This window comes from Dendrobates tinctorius, unplaced genomic scaffold (assembly GCF_039654945.1).
Source record: "Dendrobates tinctorius isolate UK_male_01 unplaced genomic scaffold, ASM3965494v1 ptg000003l, whole genome shotgun sequence".
NCBI lineage: Eukaryota > Metazoa > Chordata > Amphibia > Anura > Dendrobatidae > Dendrobates > Dendrobates tinctorius.
In genome coordinates, this window is record NW_027361671.1 from 48044934 (window position 1) to 48064994 (window position 20061).

A 20061-nucleotide genomic window follows, 5' to 3' on the forward strand; every position below is an offset into this window, starting at 1 on the left:
TTCAGAGTGCTGGACCCATTTTTGGTCAGTGTTTCAGTTTTTGCAATCCTTGTGGCATCTGTTATTCTCATATGACGAAAAATAGTAGCTTTTTCTACACATTAAACAGTAAAATGCAGAAAGAACAAGGAAATCTATGTTTTTTGTGTGTTACAGATGATTTTATACACTAAAGAGAATTTTCTTGTGATCAGCTGTCTGTCTATTACCACTGTTCCCGGATTGAACAACCCCATTGAGAGCAGAGCAACTGTTGTTAGGCCAAGCACTGATTGTTTGGACTAACCAGCTCTTGTCACTGGTAAAGTCCCATCCTTTGTGCATTGTCATAGTCACAATATGAGGATAAGAAGGAGATAGGTATCTCCCACCGGGTCGCTGGACCATTATCACTTTTAACTACCCAACCCCTGAACAGTCAGTAAATATGAGGTGGGAAATGGCCCTGAATCACTTAGGAATGATAAAGTGGTAGGGGGGGGCCATCAGTCAGTTAAGGCCCCGTTACACATAACAATGTCCCAGCGATCCCACCAATGATCCGACATGGATGGGATCGCTGGGACATCGTTAGGCTGATCGCTGGTGAGCTGTCACATAGACAGCCCCTCCAGCGATCAGGACCAGTGAGCAAGCTGGTATCTAAGGTAAACAGCGCGTTTCTAAAGGCCCCGTCTCACTAAGCGACTTACCAGCGATCCCGACACCGATATCAAGGTGTCAGGATCGCTAGTAAGTCGCTATGTGATCGCTGGTGAGCTGTCACACAGACAGCTTCACCAGCGATCAGCACAGCGATGCCGAGCGCCCGGCATCGCTGGCCATCCTGTAAAAAATAGAATCAAAATAAAAAATATAGTTTATTCTCACCTTCCGACGTCGCGTTCAGTCATCCCGCCTCTCTCCACGCTCCGGTCCCAGTGATCCTTTGCATGAATGACCGCGAGATGTCACGGTCTCGCGGGATAACAAAGTCTCGCGGTCATTCGTGCAAAGGATCACTGGGACCGGAGCGTGGAGAGAGGCGGGATGGCTGAACGGGACGTCGGAAGGTGAGAATAACTATATTTTTTATTATTTTTTACACCTGATCGCTGGTCTCCCGCTGTCACACACAGCGATGCGTGCTGGCCAGCGGGAGACCAGCGACCAAAGAAATGTCCAGAGGTTTCTTGCAGCGATCAGTGATACCGGCAGGGGGGCCGCTCGCTGATCGCTGTCACACACAGCGATCTCGCTGGTGAGATCGCTGTTACGTCACAAAAGTTGTGACTCAGCAGCGATCTCACTACCGAGATTGCTTAGTGAGACGGGGCCTTAAGAGCCGCGCGGCTCTTGGATACCCGCTGTTTACCCTGGAAACCAGCGTGCACGCTGGTATCTAAGGTAAACAGCAGGTAACTAAGAGCCGCGCGGCTCTTGAATACCCTCTGTTTACCCTGGAAACCAGCGTGCACGCTGGTTTCCAGGGTAAACAACGGGTATCCAAGAGCCGTGCGGCTCTTAGAAACCCGCTGTTTACCTTAGATACCAGCGTGCAGCGTCGCTGATCGTTCATCTCCCGCTGCCACACTCAGCGATGTGTGCTGACCAGCGGGAGACCAACGATCAAAAAATGGCCCAGGACGATCCTGCACGATCAGCGATACCCGGCGAGGGGGCCGGTCGCTGATGAGTGTCACACACATCGATGTCGCTGGCAAGATCGCTGTGATGTCACAAAATCAGCGATCTCGCTAGCGTTCTCGCTGTGTGTGACGGGGCCTTTAGTTGTAATAGCATAAGTGGGGGATAGGTAACTCAGCCAGTTAGGGATATATGAGGGCCCCTTCTCCCACCACCCTTTCTCCTTCCTAAAGAATGAGACACCTCATAAAAAGTTATGGTCTTAAGGGTGATATAAAAAACAAGATTCCACTAAAATGTGTATAGAGGTGAAAAGTGAGGTAATATCTTTCCCATAAGGCCATAACTGATTTAGGGACCCCTGTCAGCCCTCATCACAATTAGTCTCTGTTCACATGTCCATTTGACAGTTTCATTTGTTGTCCTGTTTTAGGAACAGACAAACAGTATTCATGTAAACTGACCCAATACAAATGAAAGTATAGGGGCCCCAAGGATTATTATAGGGTCCATCTCATTTTTACTTAGTGTCAATTCTTTAGTAGGGAAAGAAAAAGTTCTGCATGCTACAATTTGCCTTTTGTTCTAAAAAATTATATTAAACATAAACAAGATGGACACTGACATAACCCAAACTGACATTTGAATAGAGTCTTTATCCGTGCGTTGACGTGTAATGTGCTTGTTTTGGAATTTCCAAAGTGGCAATCCCAGAGCAAATCACAGATAATGTGCGCACAGTATATCATTGCGTTTACTAGTGTGCAATTGATGCTCATTTACTAACAACTTCATATTTTGCCCTGCAAAGGGTGAAATCTGCAGTGGATATCAACAGCATAAATTGATATACTGCAGATGTCAAATCCACAGCACTGATCAATTTACTGTTCAGGTTCTCTCAGCAGCGTGCTGATAAGATTTCAGAAAATATCATCCACTCTTCTGGTACTGTAAAATGCAATGGATTTGCCACCTAGTCATTGATTTATTTGTCAATAAGCATGTGTAATATTACATAACAATATTAGCTTGTTTTAGACCACCATTTGTGGTCTTGGATTTCTATATAGCTGCATTGTGGGTCCCAAGCATGATTCTCTCTTGTGGGTTGAAGGTACTCTAGTTTGAAGCTACTCTCGGCTAATTAATGGTGGCAAAAGTGATTGGCCGAGCAGATATTTGCACCATTTTTGATGTGTTGAGGACAAACAGGAAGCATAGACCAACAGTGGCCGGCTGGGAAAGCAATGGAATAGAACATGCATGGAAATTGATCAGACTTTTTTCTATTCATTTTAATCACTCTGAGCCCCTTCAAGTATAAATTTGTTTACATTGAAGCAAAAGCCTTTTCGATAGAGATGAGCAGATATATCCGTGGAGGATTGAGTTTGAGTTGAATTTCCTAAAATTTGCGGTTTTATACAAATTTGAACACTTTGAGATTCAAATTGCAGAAAAAAATGTATCCTGCACCATTTCCCACACTGCTGAAGCATGAGAGCGCAGGCTAATGTCATTTTGCGTTGGACTCCCCATAATGCCCTGCAGCTACAATATCTATCAGATTATTATACCTTGTACAATGGTGATCAGTACCGGGGTCATCACAGATCATCAGTTCCTAGCGGAGCGGAGTTTGTACACCAGAGTCATTTTCCATCTCCAGAATCATTGGATAAATATCTCTTCTGTATAGTATAGGCCCTTATGACCAGCAGTGTCCCCTCTCTCTCCTAAAGAGTAACATCTGTTATAGTTAGTCGGTTACTCTCTCTCCTCTCCCCATATGTGTTTTCGGAGTAATTACAAGCTTTTGAATATTGAGGTTTGTGTAAATTTTTTACCTGCAATTCTAATTTTTGGGGAAAATCTGGCAGTTTTTTTAAGGGAATATAGTAAAAAGCTACAGTTTATTATTTCTTAGTTTGACAGATTGAATGCCAAAGATCAATATTTAACAAATTACAAAATTTATTTCAAATTTCTGTTTTAGTGCTTAGAAACTGTTTGAAGATTACTAGAGATTTTCTTTTCTTTATTGTGAAAAAACACAGTGTTAGGTCTTCATAGTTATGTGTTTTTTATCTAGGTTATCTTGGAAGTTAATCCACTTTATTTACCAGAGGACAAGCCAGGCTAATGGACACAGATGAAAGGACCCAGATTGGACTCCAGTCTACAGATCAAAGTTTTAGTATTTCCTTCAATAATAACTATATTATCAATTTACCTTAGAACATCTTTAAACCCTAAAATGTAAAATTAAAGGATTATTTCTATCAACAAAAGTGCTGCATCTTCTTCATTTTCTCAATATGCAGAAATCACAAAGTTCCCATGAATCGGAACGTAATACGTTGTTTGGATCTTATGTCTCACATGGCCCTCCTCAAAAATTTGCAAGGACACAAAATTCACAGTAAAATGCCACAAAATTCTGCAGTAAAACTGTTCACAGCGTTGAAAAATGTTGGCAACTCAAAATTGTGCAAAAATTTGGTGAATTTTATTGCTTTTACACCAGTTCCCTCCATGTCTGGCAAATGTTTAAAAAGTGAGTGGAATTTGCATGGGTTGTGGCTAAGCGTAACCAATAAATTCATCATATGAATAACTCTGACTTATATTGTAATGTTCTATGCTTGATATACTATGTTGTGGAATCCTTCAATAAAAAAGAGTTTAAAAAAAAAATAAATTCATCATAATGTGTGCCACAAAAGTGTCATAAATTGCAACAGAAATGTACTCCAGTTCCTGATTAGAGTAACATTTGTGGCGGTGTACATGGCTGTTAAAAGATGCATTAAACTCATTAGGATGCACGTACCTCTTTTTGAGTTTAGCACATCTTAGAGTCCCGTCACATTTAGCGATGCACCAGCGATCCTGACCACGGTACGACTCAGTCAGGATCGCTGGTGCATCGCTAAATGGTCGCTAGTGAGCTGCCAAACAGGCAGATCTCAACTGCGACGTAGCAGTGGTCGGCGGTCGTTACTTACCTGTCAGACGCGGCGATGAAGATGTCCTCCCGCCTGCGTCCACGCGTCGCTTGTCTGCACCAGCAGAAAGCCCAGCAGGAAGCGGCCGACGAGAAACGGTCCAGGACGTTCTCGCGCGATCAGCGATAGCCAGCGGGGGAGCCGGTCGGAGGTAAGTATCACACATAGCGATATCACTAGCAATATCGCTGCTGCATCACAAAATCGGTGACGCTTTAGTGATATTGCTAGCGATATCCCTATGTGTGAAGCCCCCTTTACTCTTATGAAAATCACCAGTTTTGATGAATTGGAGCCATATGCTCTCTTTATTTTGACAAAGAAAATGTATGAACCAGATTTTTTAGATGCTCTTGAAAAGAAAAGTGAGTTTCTATTTTTGAATAAATAGCTGATTGCTCACATTTAACTTTTGAGTAGTATTTCAGTAATTGGCTCAATGAGAGTTATGTGCTTGGCACACTAAGCAAGCTCTAGGGATGAGCTGAAGATATAACAAATTTTCATGTAGGGTTCCCTGATCTCTGCTTACATTTCTGCTTTTAGTGCCTTGCTTCAAAAACAGTGGTAAAATACCTCTTGTTATGCTTTGCTGTGTTATCAGTGTTTTAGTGTTGCATACTTCTTGGTCCCTAGAAGTGAATTAGTAAATCTCCTTATTTTCATGAAGTAGAAGATGTTTGGGAAGAGGATGGATGTAAATATCCATTTTGAGCTGCAACACTTTTGTATGTTAGAAATTACCATACTATAATATAATTCTGAATATTTGTAGTATTTAAAAGGGTCTCAAAGGGACTGCCCAATTGAATATATATGGTAAGATGGCCGCCGGATATGTCCTTGAGGGGAGATATGTATCATTGAGGTTGGTAGCTTCGGTGAAGTAAGCCTGGGAAAGCAGGCTCTAGCACGTATAATGCTGAGAGAGTTAATATGGTGTACCAGGGCTGGGTTTTACGAGCAGTCAAATATGGGTGGGACTGACTGCTCATATATCCCACCCGGGGGCGTGGTATGGGAGAGAAAATGGAGAACAGTTTTCTCATTCAGTGTCTGGGTCTGGAGATGTGTGGATCTCCTGTGTATTGGTCTGTGCTAAGACCTTAAGAACTGGACACTAACCAGAGTGGGCAAACCCATAATCCTGTAATAACGATTTACCTTGTTTTTTCATTTTGTGCTGGAAAAGGCTGTTTTTTTGTTTGGTTTCCTGAGCAGTTCATGCAGTCTTAATAAACTAGCCTGGACATTTTAATGAAACCGTTTCTTGTGCCTACCTTAACAGCAACCAAGTGAGTAGTAATCCTACAATCCCTCCACAGTTCTCTGTAATCAGCAGTGTAGTGGAGAGCAGCATATGCTGCATTTATTTTGTGTATTCAGAACAGCTGACACCTTTCCATTACAACTATTATTCTTAATTCTGCTAAATAACTTATGTGAGCATGAATATTTACATTTTATATATATATATATATATTGTATATACAGTACTGTATATTTATATATATACACTACCGTTGAAAGGTTTGGGGTCACCCAGACAATTTTGTGTTTTCCATGAAAACTCTTACTTTTATTAATAAAATGAGTTGCCAAATTGATTTAAAATCTAGTCCAGACATTGACAAGGTTTGAAAAAAAAGATTTTTATTTCAAATAATAATTTTCTCCTTCAGACTTTGCTTTTGTCAAAAAATGCTCCTTTTGCAGCAATTCCAGCATTGCAGACCTTTGGCATTCTAGCAGTTAATTTGCTGGGGTAATCTGGAGAAATTTCACCCCATGCTTTCAGAAGCCCTTCCCACAAGTTGGTTTAGCTTGATGGGCACTTTTTGCGTACCATATGGTCAAGCTGCTCACACAACAGCTCAATGGGGTTGAGATCTGGTGACTGTGCTGGCCACTCCATTACAGATAGAATACCAGCTGCCTGCTTCTTCCCTAAATAGTAATTGCATAATTTGGAGGTGTGATTTGGGTCATTGTCCTGTTGTAGGATGAAATTGGTTCCTATCAAGTGCTGTCCACAGGGTATGGCGTTGCAAAATGGAGTGATAGCCTTTCTTATTCAAAATCCCTTTTACCTTGTACAAATCTCCCACTTTTCCAGCACCAAAGCAACCCCAGACCAACACATTACCTCCACCATGCTTGACAGATGGCGTCAGGCACTCTTCCAGCATCTTTTCAGTGGTTCTGTGTCTCACAAATGTTCTCCTGTGTGATCCAAACACATCAGACTTGGATTTGTCTGTCCATAACAATTTTTTCCAATCTTTCTCTGTCCAATGTCTGTGTTCTTTTGCCCATATTAATCTTTTCCTTTTATTAGCCAGTCTCAGATATGGCTTTTTCCTTGCCACTTTGCCCTGAAGGCCAACATCCCGGAGTCGCCTCTTCACTGTAAACGTTGACACTGGCGTTTGGTGCGTACTATTTCATGAAGCTGCCAGTTGAGGACCTGTGAGGCGTCGATTTCTCAAACTACAGACTCTAATGTACTTGTCTTGTTGCTCAATTGTGCAGCGGGGCCTCCCACTTCTCTTTCTACTCTGGTTAGAGCCTGTTTGTGCTATCCACTTCAGTTTCTTGGCAATTTCTCGCATGGAATAGCCTCCATTTCTAAGAACAAGAATAGGCTGTCGAGTTTCACATGAAAGATCTGTTTTTCTGGCCATTTTGAGAGTTTAATGGAACCAACAAATGTAATGCTCCAGATTCTCACCTAGCTCAAAGGAAGGTCAGGTTTATAGCTTCTCTAATCAACCAAACTGTTTTCAGCTGTGCTAACATACTTGTTCAAGGGTTTTCAAGGGTATGCTAACCATCCATTAGCCTTCTTACACAGTTAGCAAACACAAAGTACCATAAGAACACTGGAGTGATGGTTGTTGGAAATGGGCCTCTATACACCTGTGAAGATATTGCATTACAAACCAGACATTTGCAGCTAGAATAGTCATTTACCACATTAACTTTGTATAGAGTGTATTTCTGAATAATTTAATCTTAGCTTTATTGGAAAAAACTGTGCTTTTCTTTCAAAAATAAAGAAATTTCTAAGTGACCCATAACTTTTGAATGGTAGTGTACATAAACCCACAAATAACATCAGCTAAAATACTGGACTCTCTGAAAACTAGCGGTATGGCTGTTTCAAGATGCACAATAAAGAGGCACTTGAATTAAAATGGGCGGCATGGTCAAGTCAGTATCTCACCTACAATACGCAAAACAGCACAAAGACTAGCATCAAAACTTCTGGAACAAGGTAATTTGGAGTGATGAGACCAAAATTAAACTTTTTGGTCACAACCATAAACGTTACATTTGGACAGCGGTCAACAAGGCCTATGATGAAAGGAACACCATTCGTACCGTAAAGCATGGAGGTGGATTGCTGATGTTTTTGGGATGTGTGAGCTACAAAGGCACAGGAAACTTGGTCAAAGTTGAAGGAAAGATGAATGCAGCAGGTTATCAGCAAATACTGGAGGCAAATTTGCAATCCTCAGCCCGGAAGCTGTGCATGGGACGTACTTGGAAGTTCCATGACAATGACTCAAAACACAAGGCCAAGTCGACCTGTCATTGGCTACAGCAGAACAAAGTGAAGGTTCTGGAGTAATGAGTAGCAAGTAACACAATATGAAATCCGAGGTATGTGAATGAAAAGAATGGTTATACAGAACACTATGTGTAATGTGTTGTGGCTCTGTACAACTCGGGAATTGCATACATGCAAAATGTTGTATGGAATGATATATTTGACAAAATTTTAGGTGGATTATATCATACCCTAAAGTCAGACGAAATGTCAAGTATAGCTTGAAAAAATTCACTGTTGAAAATTTTTCTACCTGCTAATCTCTAATCTTCTGTCATTAGCATTTTGACTAGAAAAGATTATTGTACAACTGACTAAAGGCCCTTTTACATTTAGCGATGCACCAGCGATCCAACCAGCGATCCGACCCGGTCAGGATCGCTGGTGCATCGCTAAATGATCGCTAGTGAGCTTTCATACAGAAAGATCTCACAGCGATGCAGCAGCGACGCAGCGCACGATACTTACCATTCACACACAGCGATCCTGCGTCCTCCCGCCCGCCTCCACGCGTCGCTCGTCGTCACAGCAGGAAGTCTCAGCAGGAAGCGCCCGACGAGAAATGGAGCCGGACATTCTCGCGCGATCAGCGATGGACAGCGGGGGAGCCGGTCGCTGGTAAGTATCACACATAGCGATATCGCTAGCAATATCGCTATAACGTCACAAAACCGGTGACGTTTTAGCGATATTGCTAGCGATATCGCTTAGTGTAAAACCCCCTTAAAAAGTGAATGCAAATGCGTTTTCATGCCAGTAACCTTCATTCTTTATATGGAAATGACTTTACCTGACTTCTTGGCAAATGCAGTTTCCTAAATAAGTGGCAGTGATGCTGTGTTTGTACAATTGTGGCCAAAAGTTTTGAGACTTCCGCAAATGTTGGTGTTCACAAAGTTTGCTGCTTCAGTTTTTATAGTGACAATTTGCCTTAACTCTAGATAGTTATGAAGAGTGATCATATGAACTGCAAAAAAATGCAGGTATTCATTGGAATTAAAATTAACTTAATCACAAAAATAAAATTTCCACCGATTTTCAACCAAGTCATAAATTGACCTGCTTACATAATTTCAGTGATCTTCTCATTAGCTCAAGAGAAACTTAACGAGGACAAGTCAGCTTATAGCACTCTGTCATGCTGATTAAATTATAAGACAGGTTTCTTTGAAAGGGGGTTGGTGCTTGAAATCAGGGTTTTCTGTTAACCATAGTTATCCTCATAAAAACACATTCAGTCATCATTGCTTTGCATCCAAAGGACTTTACAGGCAAGGACATTGCTGCTTTTAAGATTGCCTCTAAATCATCCATTTATAAGATCATCAAGAGCTTCAAAGAGAGATGTTCAATTGCTGTGAAGAAGACTTCACGATATCCATGAAAGCCCTGCAAGTGCCAAGACTTAAAAGGATTCAGATATGGGATCAGTTCAATACCAATGAAGAGCTCGCTCAGGCATTTCAGCCGGCAGGTGTAAGTTCATCTGTATGCTCAGTGAGTCGAAAGCTTTTGAAGGCTGCCCTGGTGTGAAGAAGGGCAGAAAAGAAGTTACTTCTCTCCAAGAAAAAAACGAAGGACAGACTGACATTCTGCAGAAAATACAGGTATTGAGCTGCAGAGAACCACGTGTCCTGTGTCTTACCAATACTAAAGCATCCTGAGACCATTTGTGTGTGGAGGCTTTTCATCCAGCGGGCTGGACTCACTCACAATATTGTCTAAGAACACTGCCGTAAAGTTTGTTATCTGAACATCCTCCAATAGCAGCATCTCCCAACTATCTAGGAGCAATTTGGTGGTGAACAGTGCTTTTTCCAGTCTGATAGAGCATTATGTCACAAGGCTAAATTGTTAACTAAGTGGCATTGTTACCAATGGAATCAGGTCATAGAGTGTATGTTGCAAGGTTGATTTCGGACTTGAACACCTGGTCTGAGCGCCATGCCTCTGGACTTGCGCTAAGTGTCTCATATATACCTATGCAAATAGCTCAAATTGGAAACTGGCTATAAACATTCTGTTTTTTAGTTGCCATAAATGCATTTCTGGAAATGAACCGATGTATGAAAATTTGATGTTGACCAATGGCCTCAATTCCTGGAAATGAACCAATGTATGAAAATTTGATGTTGACCAATGGCCTCAATTCCTGAAAACAGAGTTTGGAGTCTGGAAAATCTAAGTGTAAAAGTTGAAAAGCTGGCTATATTGGCTGTCAGTGATCTTCAGCTAGTCCTTAGAGCATGTATCTACCATGAGCCATGCACAAATATCCGAACAGAATAGAACTACTGCCAGTGAAAAGGGATTATTACGGTATCTATGGGAGATGCGTAGAGTATACAGGTAAGCTTTAAGTTTTTATAAAATCACCTCTTTTCTATTAAAAGAAGAAGCCAGACACAAGATTGCATATTATAAGAGATAAAAAAAGAAAGCCACACATAAAAATAAACTATTAGGGCCAACTTCTTGAACATCTTCACCTTTCTGCTGTATTCTCAGTTTTATGATCATTACAACACTTCATCTGCCCTGTTGAGGGCAGAGAAAAGTACTGCAGTGCGCAGGTACTGGAAAAGGTCAAAGAGCCCCGACACCTGCACATTGCAGTACTTTGCTCTACCCTCAACAGGGCAGGTCAAAGTATGCCTGTGCAGGAGCACGATGCTGGGAAGCCTGTGTGGATGATGCAGTGTTGCATCATCAACGAGAAACAAGCAGGAGGGCGGTGATCATAAGAAGATAGGAGGTGCTGGACCTGGACCAGCGACACCCATCGGACCGAATCCCCCCCCCCGGGTGAGTATAATAAACTTATTTTTCAGTTCTTCCAGGTTGGGGGCTTATATACTGCATTATAGAATGCTGTATATATGCCCTGAAAGGTGATGGCCGTATCTTATATCGTCCAAAACTGCTGACAGGTTCACTTTAACTTCTAACCTTCTTAACTATGATATAAAATAAACTCCTATTTTTTGCTGCAGTTTCTCATTCCCTATCTGTCTGGCATACAACAGAAAATAGAGCTTATTAGAAAATTTTACTCTAATGTAAAGGCTGGCAGTTCAATTCCCCACCAGTGTAATGATGGCTTAATAGCGTATTGATTTTATGAATGATTATTTATTTCAAAGTTGAAGTCTTGAGCAGTTCAGTAATGGATTTAACCCCATTTTAACGTCTCTTTCTTCTCAGAAAGGCATTACAAGAAAACACATTTTACACACCATCTTGTACCTAAGCATGTAATAAACTTGGTTCATCATAGAAGGTTTGTGCTCCAGAAATTAAAATTAACTATTGTAATAATCAGTTTCGATTTGCAGTACAATTTATACATATTTCTAGGACAAATTAGAGTAATTCTTTGGGACCTAAGGTGGCACTTCCCTTCCCACATAACCTTGCTCATTTTTCTGTCCATTTTCACAGCTTACAAGAGAATTAAAAAGTTTCAAATTTTAAAGAAAATATGGCTGTTCCCGAAACATGGGAATTGGAAAAAGCCATATAATGCATTTTTCTTTACAGTGTTTAAGATGACTACACAAATTGGCAGTTAGAGATGAGCGACTTTTCCTTTTTTCGGGTAGAGTCGGGTTTCATGAAACCCGATTTTCTAAAAAGTCGGGTCGAACGAATTCGGCCGACTATAGGGAAAAGTCGGGGTCCGACTGAAACACGAAACCCAATTCAAGTCAATGGGGAAGCAAAGTCAGCTGGGAGTGGAGGACAGTAAACACACCTACAGTGCCCATTTCAATGCCAACGACATCAATTCTTATTACTTAAGCTTGGCAACCTTGATTTACTTTATAATAATAGTTGCGCATTGAAAACTGGGGGTTATTTGGCTAAAGTTGTGGGGGGGGTAGGGCTGGCGCCAGGTTTTTGTGTGCCCTGGGCCAAAGAGTGTCAGTCCGCCCTTTTAACACATACCACAATTCATAATGCTCCGATACGGCACAGAAATATAGGTATAGTACAATGAAAAATACTTCACTGCTTACATGACATGACTGATATCTATTTTAAATTCTACAATAGCTCAAAAAATGGACAGTATATTACTCCATACAGTATTATGGCCACAACCTAGTGCGCCATACAGAATAATGAGCCCCATATATTTCTCCATACAGAATAATTGGTCCCATATAATGTTCCACACAGTATATGATGAGCTCCATATAATGCTACAGTATATGTTGGTCCCCATGGACGATGCTCCAGTGTGTTATGGGCCCAAATAATGCTCCATATATAATGGGTCCCATTTCTAATGCTCCAGTGTATAATGGGTCCCGTAAATGCTGCTCCAGTGTCTGATGTCTCCCATTTGGAATGCTCCAGTATATGTTGGTCCCCATGGACAATGCTCCAGTGTGTTATGGGCCCAAATAATGCTCCATATATAATGGGCTTCATTTCTAATGCTTCAGTGTATAATGGGCCACATAAATGCCGCTCCAGTGTCTGATGTCCCCCATTTGGAATGCTCTAGTATATGATGGGCCAAATGGATGATGCTCCAGTGTATGATGGGCCCCATATATCATTCTCCAGTGTATATTGCTCCTCAAAAAATGCTCCCAACATATAAAAAAATTAAATACCTCTCCTCGCTGGGCACTGCTCTACTCTGGACTCCTCAGCATTGCCATTTTACAGCTCTCTGCACTTGTACTGTTACGGTAGAGGGCATACAGACATAATGTCATCGCGCTCTGTAACCTGAATGTCACTGTCAGGAAAGGTGGATGACGTCACGGCGGTGGAGCAGGGAGAGGTAAGTATTGCAAGGGCTGTGGCCCTGAGCAAGCATGGGGGGCCCACTCGTGGGCGACGGCACTGGCACAGGGCCGCTCATAGTACGACGGTATGTCTGACGGCGAGTGGGCCCTCCCACCAGCAGAGACACTTTTGCGTACTATGAAGGGCCCTGTGCCACTGCCGTTGCCCACGAGTAGGACCCCCTACCTGCTCAGGGAACCGGCACTTTCCTCAGTGTCACTGTGTAAGGTGGTATAGTATGCGGGAAGGGGCACCTGAGTTTCATCAGTGTCACATTCTGGCTCTGTAGAGTGCGAGGGGAATGTAGTGCTGTGGGTCAATGTACCAGCAGAATCATCTAGCAGTGGCTGTGCATCAGTGCACTCCATCTCCAATTCATGTTGGACTGGGGAATTCAGAATTTCACTTGATAACACAGGCATAGCCTGTGAAAAGAGCTCCATGGAGTAATCTGAAGTGTGGGCTGCTGCATCCTTCACTTTTAGTGGGGGTGAAGGAGACAAGGAAATGGGTGGTTCCTGACCAGAAGCCTGCACTGACGACTAAGAGCTTGCATTTCTTTAAACTTCAGAAGAGGAGGCGATAGAGCTGGAGGCTTTTTCGGCAATGTAAGGCAAAACCAGTTCCTGATGCTCCGGCTTTAAAAGCAGTTTACCTACCCCCAGAAAAGGGAGCCTTAAAGGCCTTCTTGTGCCAGCAGGCTCAACACCTCCTGCCTTAGCTGCTATTGTGCTTTTGGCAATACCAGCAGATGCACCACCACCACCATCAGTACCAGCTGGCCCCCCCACACCCACGTCCGCGGCCTCTTCCACCATATGTAATAATTTTTGTGAAAATGGACTAAAAATACCAGCAGATATATGGTACTGTTTCAGAAGTGGACAGCTCTATACAGTCTAGGGATAATTGTAAATCTCCGTATATATTTCATGAGTCAGACACAGATGGTCACAGGCTCAGTATGGATAAGACAATAATGTAAAAATTTGCAGAAGGGTACAGTATCACTAGATACAAGGTATATATAGTATAGTTTAAACATACTGAATCTCCGTATACATTTCAGGAGGCAAATATAGACGCTCTCAGGCCGAGTATGGATCCTACAACAATATAGAAAGTTGAGAAAGGGTACTATGGCGCCCCTGAGGGTACGGTCGCCACAGAGGAACTGCACCTCATCCAAAGGTGTGGTATCCCACCCTCAGGTAAGGAGGGATCACCACTCAGGACTCCTAACCCTGCACTCAACACACACACATGTTAGTCAGTGCTTTCTGGGTGTACCCGCTGGGAGGATAGCCTCATCCCAGACTGACTAGGAAAGGGTGTTGGGGCTTAGTGTGGAAGGTAGGTACAGTGGGAGGAGCTTAGGTAGTGGAGTGATTGTGGGCATCCAATCAGGGAGAGCAAGCTGACAGTTGATGGGTGGAGCTAGTCTGAGGTAACAAAGTAACATAGTAAGGCCGAAAAAAGACATTAGCCCATCCAGTTCAGCCTATAAAATTCTGTCAGTATAAATCCCCAGATCTACGTCTTTCTAAAGAACCTAACAATAACTGTAAGATACAATATTGTTACGCTCCAGAAAGACATCCAGGCCTCTCTTGAACCCTTCGACTGAGATCGCCATCACCACCTCCTCAGGCAGGGAATTCCAGATTCTCACTGCCCTAACAGTAAAGAATCCTCTTCTATGTTGGTGGAAAAACCTTTTCTCCTCCAGACGCAGAGAATGCCCCCTTGTGACCGTCACCTTCCTTGGTATAAACAGATCCTCGGAGAGATATTTGTATTGTCCCCTTATATACTTATACATAGTTATTAGATCGCCCCTCAGTCGTCTTTTTTTTCTAGACTAAATAATCCTAATTTTGCTAATCTCTCTGGGTATTGTAGTTCCCCCATCCCCTTTATTAATTTTGTTGCCCTCCTTTGTACCCGCTCTAGTTCCTTTATATCCTTCCTGAGCACCGGTGCCCAAAACTGTACACAGTACTCCATGTGCGGTCTAACCAGAGATTTGTACAGAGGCAGTATAATGCTCTCATCATGTGTATCCAGACCTCTTTTAATGCACCCCATGATCCTGTTTGCCTTGGCAGCCGCTGCCTGGCACTGGCTGCTCCAGGTAAGTTTATCATTAACTAGGATCCCCAAGTCCTTCTCCATGTCAGATTTAACCAGTGGTTTACCGTTCAGTGGGTAATGGTGATATTGATTCCTTCTTCCCATGTGTATAACCTTACATTTATCATTGTTAAACTGCATCTGCCACCTTTCGGCCCAAGTTCCCAACATATCCAGATCCATCTGTAGCAGAATACTATCTTCTCTTGTATTGACTGCTTTACATAGTTTTGTATCATCTGCAAATATCGATATTTTACTGTGCAAACCTTCTACCAGATCGTTAATAAGTATGTTGAAGAGAATAGGTCCCAACACTGACCCCTGCGGTACCCCACTGGTCACAGCGACCCAGTTAGAGAATATACCATTTATAACTACCCTCTGCTTTCTATCACTAAGCCAGTTACTTACCCATTTACACACATTTTCCCCCAGACCCAGCATTCTCATTTTGTGTACCAACCTCTTATGTGGCACGGTATCAAACGCTTTGGAAAAATCAAGATATACCACATCCAATGACTCACCTTGGTCCAGTCTATAGCTTACCTCTTCTTAAAAACTGATTAGATTGGTTTGACAGGAGCGATTCCTCATAAACCCATGCTGATATGGCATTAAACCGTTATTCTCATTGAGATAATCCAGAATAACATCCCTCAGAAACCCTTCAAATATTTTACCAACAATAGAGGTTAGACTTACTGGCCTATAATTTCCAGGTTCACTTTTAGAGCCCTATTTGAATATTGGTACCACATTTGCTATGCGCCAGTCCTGTGCAACAGACCCCGTCGCTATAGAGCCTTTAAATATAAGAAATAATGGTTTGTCTATTACATTACTTAGTTCTCTTAGTACTCGTGGGTGTATGCCATCCGGACCCGGAAATTTATCTATTTTAATCTTATTTAGCCGGTTTTGCACCTCTTCTTGGGTTAGATTGGTGACCCTTAATATAGGGTTTTCTTTGTCTCTCGGCATTTCACCTAGCATTTCATTTTCCACTGTGAATACCGTGGAGAAGAAGGTGTTTAATATATTAGCTTTTTCCTCATCATCTACAACCATTCTTTCCTCAATTTTTTAATGGGCCTACACTTTCACTTTTGATTCTTTTACTATTGATATAGTTGAAGAACAGCTTGGGATTAGTTTTACTCTCCTTAGCAATGTGCTTCTCTGTTTCCTTTTTGGCAGCTTTAATTATTTTTTTAGATAAAGAATTTTTCTCCTTCAACGGTGCCATCCTGCTTTAGTAGTTTAAATGCTTTCTTTTTACTATTAATTGCCACTCTTACCTTTTTGTTTAGCCACATTGGGTTTTTCCTATTTCTTGTCCTTTTATTCCCACAAGGTATAAACCACTTACAGTGCCTATTAAGGATGTTCTTAAACATTTCCCATTTATTTTCTGTATTCTTATTTCTGAGGACATTGTCCCAGTCAACCAGATTAAGGGCATCTCTAAGCTGGTCAAACTTTGCCTTACTAAAGTTCAGTGTTTTTGTGACTCCCTGACATGTCCCCCTAGCAAAAGACAAGTGAAACTGTACAATATTGTGGTCACTATTTCCTATATGCCCAACAACCTGCAGATTTGTTATTTTGTCAGGTCCGTTAGATAATATTAGGTCTAAAAGTGCTGCTCCTCTGGTTGGATTCTGCACCAATTGTGAAAGATAATTATTATTGGCTATTAGCAGAAACCTGTTGCCTTTATGGGTTTCGCAGGTCTCTGTTTCCCAGTTAATATCCGGGTAGTTAAAGTCCCCCATAACAAGGACCTCATTATGGGTTGCAGCTTCATCTATCTGCCTTAGTAGTAAACTTTCCATGATTTCTGTTATATTGGGGGGTTTGTAACAGACCCCAAAGAGAATTTTGTTACTATTTTTCCCTCCATGTATTTCGACCCATATGGACTCGACATCCTCATTCCCTTCACTAATATCTTCCCTTAAAGTGGACTTTAGACAAGACTTTACATAAAGACAAACCCCTCCTCCACTCCGATTTTTACGATCCTTTCTAAACAGACTGTAACCCTGTAAGTTAACTGCCCTGTCATAGCTTTCATCTAACCATGTCTCGGTTATTCCCACTATGTCATAGTTACCTGTAGATATTTCTGCTTCTAGTTCTTCCATCTTGTTTGTCAGGCTTCTGGCGTTTGCGAGCATGCATTTTAGTGAATTTTGCTTTGTTCCAATCTCCTCCCTGTTGATTGTTTTAGAAATTTTCTTACCTCCCTTCTGAGTATGTTGTCTTGGATCTTCTTTGCCACACCTCATATCATTCATCAGTATAATATCTGGTTTCATGTTCATGTCTAACGTTTTTCTTCCCATTCCCTCTTCTTCTAGTTTAACTCTCTCCTGATGAGTGTAGCGAGTCTTCTGGCGAATGTGTGTTTCCCAGGTTTGTTGAGGTGTAGTCCGTCTCTGGTGAGGAGTCCATCGTACAGGTAATTCACACCGTGGTCCAGGAATTCGAATCCTTGTTGTCTGCACCATCGTCTTAGCCAATTGTTCGCAAAAAGGATCCTGTTCCATCTCCTGGTGCCATGCCTGTCTACTGGAAGGATAGAAGAAAAAACTACTTGTGCATCCAGTTCCTTTACTTTCTTCCCCAACTCTTCAAAGTCCTTGCAGATTGTCGGTAGGTCATTCTAGGTCATTCCTTGCCATGTCATTGGTGCCAACATGTATCAGAAGAAATGGGTGGACGTCCTTGGAACTGATGAGCTTTGGTATCCTATTGGTCACATCCTTGATCTTCGCACCTGGGAGGCAGCATACTTCTCTTGTGGTTATATCCGGTCTGCAGATGGCTGCTTCTGTGCCTCTCAGTAGTGAGTCTCCCACTACAACCACTCTTCTTCGCTTCTTGGCTGTACTTTTTGTTGTCACTTCTGGGTGTTGCTGTGTGCCCTTTTCTTCTTCACTTGCTGGTTGTGCCTCATCCTTAGGTGTACCATCGTCATCCTCCGCAAGGCCTTGGTATCGGTTTGTCAGTTGTGTGGTTGGTGATGTCTCTATGGTTTTCTTGCTTCTTTTGGTCCCATGCTTCCACTCGTCTGCTTTTGGAGTTTCTCTGACACTTTCTTCATCTTCTGTGACCAGTAGAGATGCTTCTGTTCTGTCTAGGAAGTCTTCATTTTCTTTGAGTTTCAAAGTTGCAATTGGATCTTTCTAGAGCGTTGTCAGTCGGTGACAGGACATAGTAAGTGCAGGATTGCTGTGAGAGGGCTGAGGGTCAGAGAAGAGAGAAAAATCTTGTCCAAGCTCCTAGACTGGAAGTAAGGGGTCCTTGGGGCACGGGAAGTGCAATAAGCCACCTGTGAAGACCGTTTCTGGAGAATGAAGGACCAGGCCTTGTTGGGGAAGGTGGCTCCTGAAGGTACTGGACAAATACAGGGCTCAGCTAGAAAGACGGAGGCTGAGGTAAGTTTAAGTGCCTCAGTTGCAGCCGCATTCAATACTCAAAAAGGCAGCAGTTGGAATAAAGGACCCCGGAGCCTGACCCACGTCGCCCGGTGTGATCCGTGGCTGTTGGCTTGGGACACTGTTTGTGAAGGCCCACAGCAGGAAGGAAGGGAGAGATCAGCGCAGAGACATGGCCTTGAAAGGATACACAAGGAGGAGTCTTGAACAGGTGTTCCTGATCTACCTTTGAGTTTGCCGGACCCCTCCCTCGGATGACACAGTACCAATTGGGTCATCTTGTGCACAATACTTTTGAGGAAAACTCAGAAACTGCACCCACCTGCATTCTTGGTGGCTTTTACAACTCGCCTGCTACACACGCTACACTCACCATCACCGTCAACGGCTCACAAACACCATCTCAACTGCCCTGGGATACAGCTCTGCCCGTGGAGAGCTTCATCATCTTGTCTGCTTAATCACCGGCACAGAAGATCTGCATTGCAGCGTCGGCTACCCTAGCCGAGTACCATGGGTGGCGTCACGATCCCCCTTTTCCAAATTAATTATCATGCCATCTTCCCCCTCATCTGAACTGTCATCTTCTTTACTGGACACCCAGGGCCACGGACCGGGTCCCTATCACCACCGTGACATACTTCCCCCTTAAAAGAGCCTGAAAGGCACCGGGCCCTGAGTAACCCCCGGCCCTGCGTGGCGTTTCATTTTAACACCAGATAACAGGGATATATTGAATAGTTTCAACATTATAAATCTACGTATATATTTGAGGAGCCAGACACAGACGCTGTCATAGCCAGTATGGATTTGACAACAAACTAAAAAGTAGAAAAGGGTACAGTATCATCACCAGATCAGAGGTATATATAGTATAGTTTCAACATTCAAAATCGCTGTATTTATTTCAGGAGGCAGACACAGATGTTCTAAGGCCCAGTATGGATTACACAACAATATAAAAAGCAGTAAAGGGGGAATGGATCCCAAGTGTACTGCTGTATACAGTGTTGGGTCATTTGGCGATCTACATATATATTTCAAGAGTAACACACAGCCTCTCACAGGCTCAGTATGGATGACACCATAATATAAAAAGAAGATCCGCAAGAAATAATCACATATGTGTGCCAATGTTCCAGGTGTCAGTGATGCACTTTGAGTGGTGGGTGGAGGATGAATTTCGGGCACAAAGGGTACTGGATCAACAGATACAAGGTATATATAGTCTACTTAAAATGCAAAATAATTTCCATATGTATTTCAGGAGGCAGACACATATGCTCAAACGCTCAGTATGGATTTGACAATAATGTAACAAGTTGAAAATGGGTACAGTATGACCAGATACAAGGTATATATAGTATAGTTTAATCATTCTAAATCTCCGTAGACATTTCATGAGGCAGACACAGATGATCTCAGT

General features: G+C 42.5%; 1 protein-coding gene across 2 annotated transcripts in view; it reads left to right on the plus strand.

Moving 5' to 3' along the window:
• CAMK4 (calcium/calmodulin dependent protein kinase IV) overlaps window positions 1–20061 on the plus strand; it is a 367942-nt gene that overhangs the window by 92932 nt on the left and 254949 nt on the right. The gene's annotated exons all lie outside the window — the stretch shown is intronic.